The sequence below is a fragment of the Thamnophis elegans genome, chromosome 4, assembly GCF_009769535.1.
Source record: "Thamnophis elegans isolate rThaEle1 chromosome 4, rThaEle1.pri, whole genome shotgun sequence".
NCBI lineage: Eukaryota > Metazoa > Chordata > Lepidosauria > Squamata > Colubridae > Thamnophis > Thamnophis elegans.
Genome location: NC_045544.1, coordinates 50,091,185 through 50,100,237, shown reverse-complemented (window position 1 = coordinate 50,100,237; position 9,053 = coordinate 50,091,185). Strand labels below are relative to the sequence as shown.

Below are 9,053 nucleotides of genomic sequence, written 5' to 3'. Positions count from 1 at the left end.
ATCAGCTGTGGCCTGCGATTTATATTAGCTAGAAAGCAGGATTTCCTGCTTTCTAGCTAATCTAAATCGCATGGCACAGTGGATTCTCCCCTCCAACTCGCTGTTGACTTACCTTATTGTTCGCTTATTCACTTGCCAGTCGTGCTCGGTAGCAGGCTCCGCCCACCTGCACTTTGGGTATCACTTTGATGCTCTGCACACACCTGCGCTAATACACCTGCAGTAGCAAATGTAAGTGGATTTCACACCTGTAGCAGAGCCATGTTGACATATGTTGGCCTACAGCAAAAGTATTAACATAAAACATTTACATCCTCCTACATCATAATATGCATTATATCAGGAATTAATATATAGAATGGCTCATTATGGTTTAGCCATAGCCCAGTTGAAATGTCAGACTAATCCTCACCCATAGGGTGAAATATAAGTAAAGGTGATTAAGTTGCAACTCAGTTAAAAATTCATCTCCATTATTAAATGCCAACTGTTATTGTCAATTGTCTCATGCTGTACCTTTTGCTATTCATAATTAAGACTCCATGACAAGCTTCACAATATAAATTGATTAGATAATCAATGGATAATTCACTGATGTATCATCACATTGATATTTCTGGACTGCATTCTTATTATTTAAATACTTCCCTGATGTTTCATTTTAATTGCAGACCTTGTATCAAGGCATTACAAAGGAAATCTATTACACTCAAAGACAGTTTTCCCAATCTGGAAAATATGGTGTGGGTGTCTTTATTAATGCATTAAAGCAACAAGAAGACAAAGTAAATTTCAACTAAAGATTGGTAGAAGTTGTTTCTTTCCATGGAGCAGTGATGGGATTCAGCCAGTTCGCACCACTTTGGGAGAACCGGTTGTTAACTTTCTGAGCAGTTTGGTGAACTGGTTGTTGAAAGAAATCATTAGGGAAGAGAACGGGTTAAATTATTTGAATTCCACCACTGCCATGGACTCATTGAAATCTATTAAAGTAACCTGTTCTAAAGATAATCGTAGTCATGTTATATAAAGGTTCATGTTTTTCATAGATCCTACTAACGTGCAGTAATGTAAATAATAAATAGATGTTTCTTTTTGGTGTCTATATTAGAGGGAGAATGTTTGTTTGCTTATGATTGGTAAGCAGCCTCCATGTCTCCAGTGTCTTTTTCCCCACTCGGAGCTGAACCCAGAAGGACATTTCTTTCATCAGTTAGAAATATGTCAGCCTCTTTGATGTGGGCTATCTAAACACTGATGACGTTACCTAGTTTGGGTAATGAAACGTCTGCAAGACAACAAAGCAAGCTCACAGAGCACCAAGCACCCCTCATTCCAACTCTGAGCTACTAATATTATCCTTTATTGATAGGGAAGAAGGTAAGGGAGGAATATCGGACACCCCCCCCCCCAAAAAACCCCAATCCTATTATTTCTTTGAATGAAAATCAAACTGCTGGCAGTTCTCTTTCCCGAAATTCTGTAAGAAAATCGCTCGTTCCAGGTGAAATTAGATTATGGGTAGTTGGGCTTGCCAGAGATGATGGTAGTTGTAGTCCAGGAAAATTGAAGATCACAAAAATAAAAAATCCCTTAGCCAGCCTCTCCTCCCAGATCAAACCCTTTTCAAATTGTCATATTTTTGTCATATTTAGGCTTTAAAAGTAGGTCTCTTGTTTATTTGGTTTCCAGAAACTTCAGCATGTTTCTCGGGTGGCTGACAAAATTATATGATAGCTTTATTAATTAGCCTATAGGCCACATATCACCAATAAAATCTTATACAAACAATTTAAAATAAAAGTAAGGTAAAATACAATAGTTATAGGGTAAAATACAATTTAATACATAAATATATAAAATAGAATAAAATGACATAAGTTGGTGCGCCCCTATCCACCACGCTTTGCACAGAGTGGGGAAGGAAGTGGGGAAGGGGGAGAAGAGAAGCAGCTTCGTTCATATGTTTACATGGAACCGTGAAAATGACGCGATCTCATTTTCGTGCAACCCAGCCTGGCTTTGCTTTCGGTTATAGAAGCGGCACCCAGCGGGAGGTGGTGGAGGAGGACTCGCTCGAATGGCGGCTAAGGTCCTGCCGGGCGTCCGTTCAAAGGAAGAAGCCTCACCTGAAGTCTTCTGCGATGTTTCTCTGTTTCCTCTTTTAATTTAAGAGAAGCTGGGCAGAAAAAAAGCCATTACCAGGAGTGGGGTTCGAACCCACGCGGACATGCGTCCATTGGATCTTAAGTCCAACGCCTTAACCACTCGGCCATCCTGGTACGGTTGTAAGCGCAATCAGCAGGCACTCTTACATAGAGCGAGCAGCTGGGTCACCGTCTCCTCTCTTTTTTTGCTTGCTCCTGTCAAGCTACGGCGGGCCCCGCCTGAGTGGAACTTACGAGCGAGGGGAAAGATTTAACCGCGCTCGGCTACTTCTTCCTTCTCTTCTCTCTCCGCCCGCTCTAAGCGTTCTTTACTCAGCGCGCGGGAGGGCGCAGAAAGAGAGGAAAGTACAACCCGGATTTCAAGGGAATAAAAAGGCGCGCGAGCGGTCGGAAGTAGCCTCCTTCAAGTACCTTCCTCAAGCAAAGTAGAATCTTTAGCAGATTTGGCGAAAGCAGATTTTTTAAAAAGCTACAACCTTCCTTCGCTGCCAAGCAAGTCGCACAACCGTGCTCTGCCGCCGAAGGAAGGCTGGGCTGATTACATGGCCAGTGACGTAGTGAAATGTTTGAGTTCACACATTGTATAAAGCCCAGGTTTGTTTTGAAAGACTGTGCCACCCCTGGCTGGCTTGGGCACAGCAAGCTAAACTAAAGTTGGTTTAGTGATGGTTTGAATGAAACTCCGCCTGGCTGAGTTGAGACAGTTAAGGTGAGACACATCCCATGATGGCATAAGAGAATCTGTGAAGCTTTGGTGACTTCTGGAAGAAGTCTTTTCCTGAACCTAATCTAGTCCACCTTGCTTTCATGATTCTTACTTGAGGAGGTGTTTATTCTTCCCTTCCCACCTTTTTGATAATAGATATATTAGAGGCTGTACTGTACAGGTAATCCTCAAAACCATTCCTTTAGTGATTGTTCAAAATGCACTGTAAAAAGTGATGTATGACCAGTTTTCACACAACTGTATAGCAGCACCCCCAGCGTGATCAAAATTCCAGCACAGGAATAAAATTAGGGAAAATATTAAAACATAAATTGCTTATAGAATGAATAAAAATAATAGATTGGAACTTTATAGATGTTAGGTATTTTTCTTTCAATGTATATTTAAACAATGTAACAGGACTATATAATTTGATTAATGTGATAATCAAGAATGTTAATATGAATTGGATCAACATGAATGATATCTAGTTAAATTTATTCATACTGTTATTGTGAATTGGATTAAAATGGAAAAATGGATGAGAACTGAAGTACTAAAGAGATGTATAAATAATATGAGGATTATATAAACTTGATAAATGTGATAGAGATTATTAACAATGTAGCGTGAATTGGATAAATATAAATGAAACTTAGTTAAATTTGTCATATATAATAGAGAAATGTTTAGATAGAACAAGGAAGATATAGATGAAGGTAAAGATGAGTTAGGCATTTTAAAAATATATATATATTTGAACAATATAATAAGGATTACATACATTTGAGAAATGTGATAGAGATTACTACTATTGTTATTGTGAATTGGATTAATATGAATGATACCCAGAACTCTGTTCACAGACAATATAAATGTATAATTTTTAAAAATAATTAATTTCTTCTATGCTCTCTTAATTTGTTTTCTTGGGTTATACAGGATACTCTCAAGAATCTTCTCCAACACCAAATTCAGAAGCGCTAGTATTCTTTTTATCCTGCATTTTCGGTGTTTTCTTTTTTCTTTTTTTCATACCTAGCTCTGTGCAGTTCTGATCTTAGAGACACATTAGGCCATCTGAGTATCTTTTCTTTTCTAAGGATTGCCTGTGAAGTTTGATTAATATTATTCAGTCGTAGACTGCATTAAATCTAAGTAGTGCCGTGATGACGAATCTATGGCACGCGTGCCAGAAGTGCCATGCACAGCCCTCTCTCTGGGCATGCACGCTGTCGCCAGCTACTCTTCTGGTTTCCAGCACCAGCCACCTTGTATTTGGGTTTCCAGCAAGTGCAAAGACCAGCTGGCTGACACGCATGTGCACGCTGGGAATCCAAAGACTAGGTAGACGGCACGCACATGCACACCAGCAAGCTTGTCTTTGTGTTTCCGATGCTCCAGTACATGCACGCACGTTCCGGTTTGGGCACTTGGTGCTGAAAAGGTTCACCATCACTGAAGTAGTGTCTTTGCTATAACCTTATGAAAGCAATGCTGTTCCTTCTTTCTTTTTCATGTAATGAGTAGTATCCAATTTATCCAATTCAGTGTATTGATGCCTAGTATCTCAATATACGATCCATTTTGTCTCTGAGTTGAATTTTCCATGTTCATACTTCTTACGTCCCACGTTCGCTCTGTAATTCTTTCTTTGCAACTTTGGTTTTCTTTCTCTGCATGGTAACATTAGCAACCAGATGCCAGGAAGGCTTTAGTAGACCTGCATCATATTAGTACTCCAAAAGATCCTCAGCTCCTCTAGTAGCATGTAGTATATCATTTGACCTGACAGGCCCATCACCTGGCACTATCAGTAATTTCATTTATTTATTTATTTAAATTTATTGGCCACCCAACTCCAATTTTGTAGTGTCTATTTGTGGGGGGTTTCTTGGTAAAATACAGAAGTGATTTACCATTGTCTTCTTCTATACAATGCGAAATGATGGTTTAGCTGCTGTCACTAATAGGATCATCTTCCTCCAATATTCTCCTATATTGCTGGACATAGTAATGCAAACATGCTCATAACTTAAGAAATTATTGTGCCTAGTTTCATTGTTTTTTCTTAGGGATTACCTTATTCATTATTAACTACTTTGAACTATCATAAGAACAGTCCTATTGTATCAGACATTTGGTTTCTTACACTAACCAACCCAGTGACGTGTGGTGACCTTCATGGCCAGTGATGCAAGCGCGAAAGCCCCGCCGCAGCGTCCATCATAGAGCGGGTCCCGGTCCCACTCTATGGTGGACGTGGCGCGGGGACTTTAAAGCCCTGCCGCCAGGGCCCTCTCCCGGCCGGGCTCTTCCCTCTCGCTCTTCATCTTGATGATGTTGCTGCACAGACGGACAGAGGTAGCCAGAGCGGCGCTGAAGCGGTCTAGGCGGGCAAAGCAGCGAGTGAGCGAGCGATGGGGGATCAGGCAGCCTGATCCCCGCTTGCTTGCTCGCTGGGAGGTGCAGAGAAGAGCGCGAAGTCCAGCGAACGCAGGAATGCAAAAATGAATGCAAGGGGAGTGAAGGAAACCGCCTGGGTCTCCGCTCCCTGCCTCACCTGTCTGGAGCCACCAAAAGCTTTAGATTCTGGTGACGGTGCTGGTTTCCCGCCACTTTGGCATCCCTGAAAGGCGACTCTGCATTCTCCCTTTCCTTCGCCCCTCCTCTCTTCAAAAGCCCCCCCCCCCCCGACAGCAGCTATATTCATGGCCGGCCCGGAAGGCATGCCGGCACTTTAAAGTAAATACCGCCTTGGCCCGCCATAGAGCGAAACATGTCCTGGTTTGTGGACGGGAGGCACGCTGGCACTTTAAAGTGCATGCCGTCCAGCCACAAACCAGGACATGTTTTGCTGTATGGCGGGGCCGAGGCGGCATGCACTTTAAAGTGTCGGCAAAGTGCATGCCGCCTCGGCCCGCCATACAGCAAAACATGTCCTGGTTTGTGGCCGGGCGGCATGCACTTTAAAGTGCCAGCGTTCCTCCCGTCCACAAGCCAGGACATGTTTTGCTCTATGACGGGCTGAGGCGGCATGGCTTTAAAAAATAATAAATAATAAATAAAAATAAATGTGTCAGCCCGTGTGCCAGCAGAGGCGGGTAAAACACACACACACACACACACACACACACACACACACAATAAAAACAAATTACAATTACTTACATTACAAATAATTTTGAATCCCCCCCTCCCTCCGTCCGATCCACATATCTTTTCCAGCTGTGGATTTCAACTCTCCTCTTATTCGCCCGCCATGATGAAAGTGTAAAAAATTATATAAAAAAGCAACTTACTTAGGCAAGCCTGCCAAGGCATGATTTGCTGCTCCCAGATCAGGAGGCGGGAGAATCACATGCCTCCTTTGCATACGGAATTTTTCGCCTTTTTTCTTTTCCTCATGAGACTGGTGAGGCCCCGCCTCCCCTGCCTCCCCTGACTGCAGGTCCCTGAACCAACCACATCTGGTTCTCCAATCAGTTCTTAAAGTGAAAGAACTACAAATAAGTGAAATACGAATGTATCTAAAAATAAGTAGAGCATAATCTAATGGAAATACTGATACAAACACAAATAAAATATATGGAGGTGAGTAAAACTTTCCACTCTGTAAGCAAGAAGCCACAGCTGATTCCAGCTTTTGCTTCTGTATCCGATGTAAAGATTGCTATTTTAATTCTGGCTGCAGGCTGTTGTCCCCTCTCCCATCCCCCAATTATCTAATATAACTTGTGACTCGGCAGTTAGGAAATGGCCCTAAAAACCTCAAAGAGCTTTAAATATCAACAGATGGTTTTATGCTACTTTGTATGGTAATGTGACACTTCAGAATTAAATTTACCTTCAGTTTTAACACTTTTTAGTTGAAGTGACAGAGTTCAAATCAAATGATGGATAGAGCATGAATGCTTATTATGTACATTTTTAAAAAAATGACAAACAGCAACAGGTCTATAGTTACAGGCCACTTCCTGAGGTTCAACTTCCAATGCAAATAGTAGGCAGGATAAAATATCTCCACAGTGAATTTTCTATACGCAGAGGGGGGAGGATTAAGCCCTCTTCCATCACATGCATACTCCAATTTTCTGAGCTGCTCATTGAAATTTTAAAAAATGCATACAAAATGCATTTTTGCAGTTATCGATACATTTAAAAAATGAGAATGTCAACCATTCAGTGGATTGTGTAGCTGTTAAGCTACAGTTTAGAAAACTTAAATTAGTTCACATTTCTACTAGACTAGAAGTTTCTCAGCCTTGACAAGTTTAAAATCGGTGGACTTCACCTCCCAGCATTCCCCAGGCAGCCTGCCTGCTGAGAAATCCTGGGAGATGAAGTCCATCAGTGGTGAGTTTCCATTTTTTTTATTACCAGTTCATTCATATGTGTATGCAACACTTCTGCACATACGCAGAAGCGTCCAGGCAGATGAGCAGAGCCACCTGCCGTTCATCCGGCTGCATGGGCAATATGCTTGGAATTGCATCACATGCTTTCTGCAGAAATCAGAAAGTCAGAACCAAAGATGATGGGGGGCACTTATTTACTTTTTTTTCTAACATCTTTTGATATCTGATACCTCTTTTCCTTTCTTTTTTCCTTCTACATTCAAGAGGCTATCAGATAACTTTTCTAAAGGTCAAACATAATTAGTTGAAAGAACTCTGGAAGTGATGTTGGCCCACATGAAATTAAATCAATTCAGTCAATCAATCAATTCAGTTTATTGCATTTCATAGACTAGTACAAATGATAAACAAAATAAAGTTTAAGACAGAATTAAAAACCAGTTAACTAATACCTGTAAGAGGGATCTAGGATGTTGAGGATGTTGACTATATTAAAGTATAATGTAAACATTAAAATTATGAAATTAAGTCAAAGATTGAAGGTGGCTATAGGACCCCATGTTTTTCAGCCCTAAGATACAAGAACAATGAGATACAAATGTAACATACATATATGACTCTATTAGTCATATTTTTATTCCATCTGTGAATTATTTCAATAAGAAAGTGACAAAAAAGAAGCAAACTTGGGCAATCACAGAAGTCATTTCAAATCATTTCCCAATTGCTAAGAGTTTCTTAAAGTGCATGTCTTTTTTGTTCTGTGGTCTGCATTTTATAGTCTTTGTGACTTTGTGAAGGTTAATAGAGCCAGGATAATTTTCTGTTACAGTAATCCCCTTTGGGAATGACACATATTGATTTGTTTGACAGATAAATTAGATCTAATCCTTCCTTAAGGAGAACAACACAATTGTGTGTGGCCTTCAGGTTCTGTGGATAGAGTCCAGGAAAAACAAAGTAGTGTTTATTATGTTATTTTTTTACTTGGGTGATACAAAACCACTGCATTTCAGAGAAGGTTACCAAGCAGATTTGTGCAAAATCAGCTAAGAATGCTAAGAATAAAGACACAACTTTTTATATAAGGAAATAAATGACAGCATAGACAAAAGCAGTAGATCGGGGGGGGGGGGGGTGTCAAAAAATCAAGATGACCCATCTTTGTGTATTTATGCAACATCCATGTGTCTGCAACATAAGCAGGGGTCTTGATTGTGCCACTGTGACCATTACTGTATTGACTTTTTATCCCAATACAGTGTCTGTGTGAAAAACACACTGGCTTATATACAAACATTGATTGGATTGATGCATAATTCTAAATATCATATGCTTAGTTCTAATTATTTCTCTTTCTCTAATAAACCATGATTATGATTTTTGACTTACCACAGTGTGAATCTTTCTTTGAAAATGGCAGTGTTTGTGTTTGTGTAACATGTATGCCTCAAGCTTCACATGTTGTTCCTGCAAACCAATTATGGTAACTGCTATAGAGAGATCATGTCTGGGCTTTAACAGTGGTGAGTTGCTCTTACCGTCGCTACTGATACGCTGCTCGCGGTCTGTTCGTGCACGCCCTGGACGTGCGCAATCCACCGCCCCTGTGTCAACCAGCTGCTTGTTGGGGCTCGTGCAGGAGCTGCATACTGCATTTCCCATAAAAACAGATATAGAGCACAGGCGGGCGGGTCGGCCACATGAGCCACCGTACTGGTATGCTCTCAGCTGCTCCCGGCCATTACCGATACAGCCGTACCGGGTCGTACCTGCAGCAACCCACCACTGGGCTTTAAGCATGATTAAACAGCTGCAGAC

General features: G+C 41.1%; 1 non-coding gene across 1 annotated transcript; it reads right to left on the bottom strand.

Annotated features, from left to right (window-relative positions):
• Positions 1 to 2,199: 2,199 nt before the first annotated feature.
• TRNAL-UAA lies at positions 2,200 to 2,282 on the bottom strand. Its single transcript has one exon. It is a non-coding gene; the product is annotated as a tRNA-Leu (tRNA).
• Between the last annotated feature and the right edge of the window lie 6,771 nt (positions 2,283 to 9,053).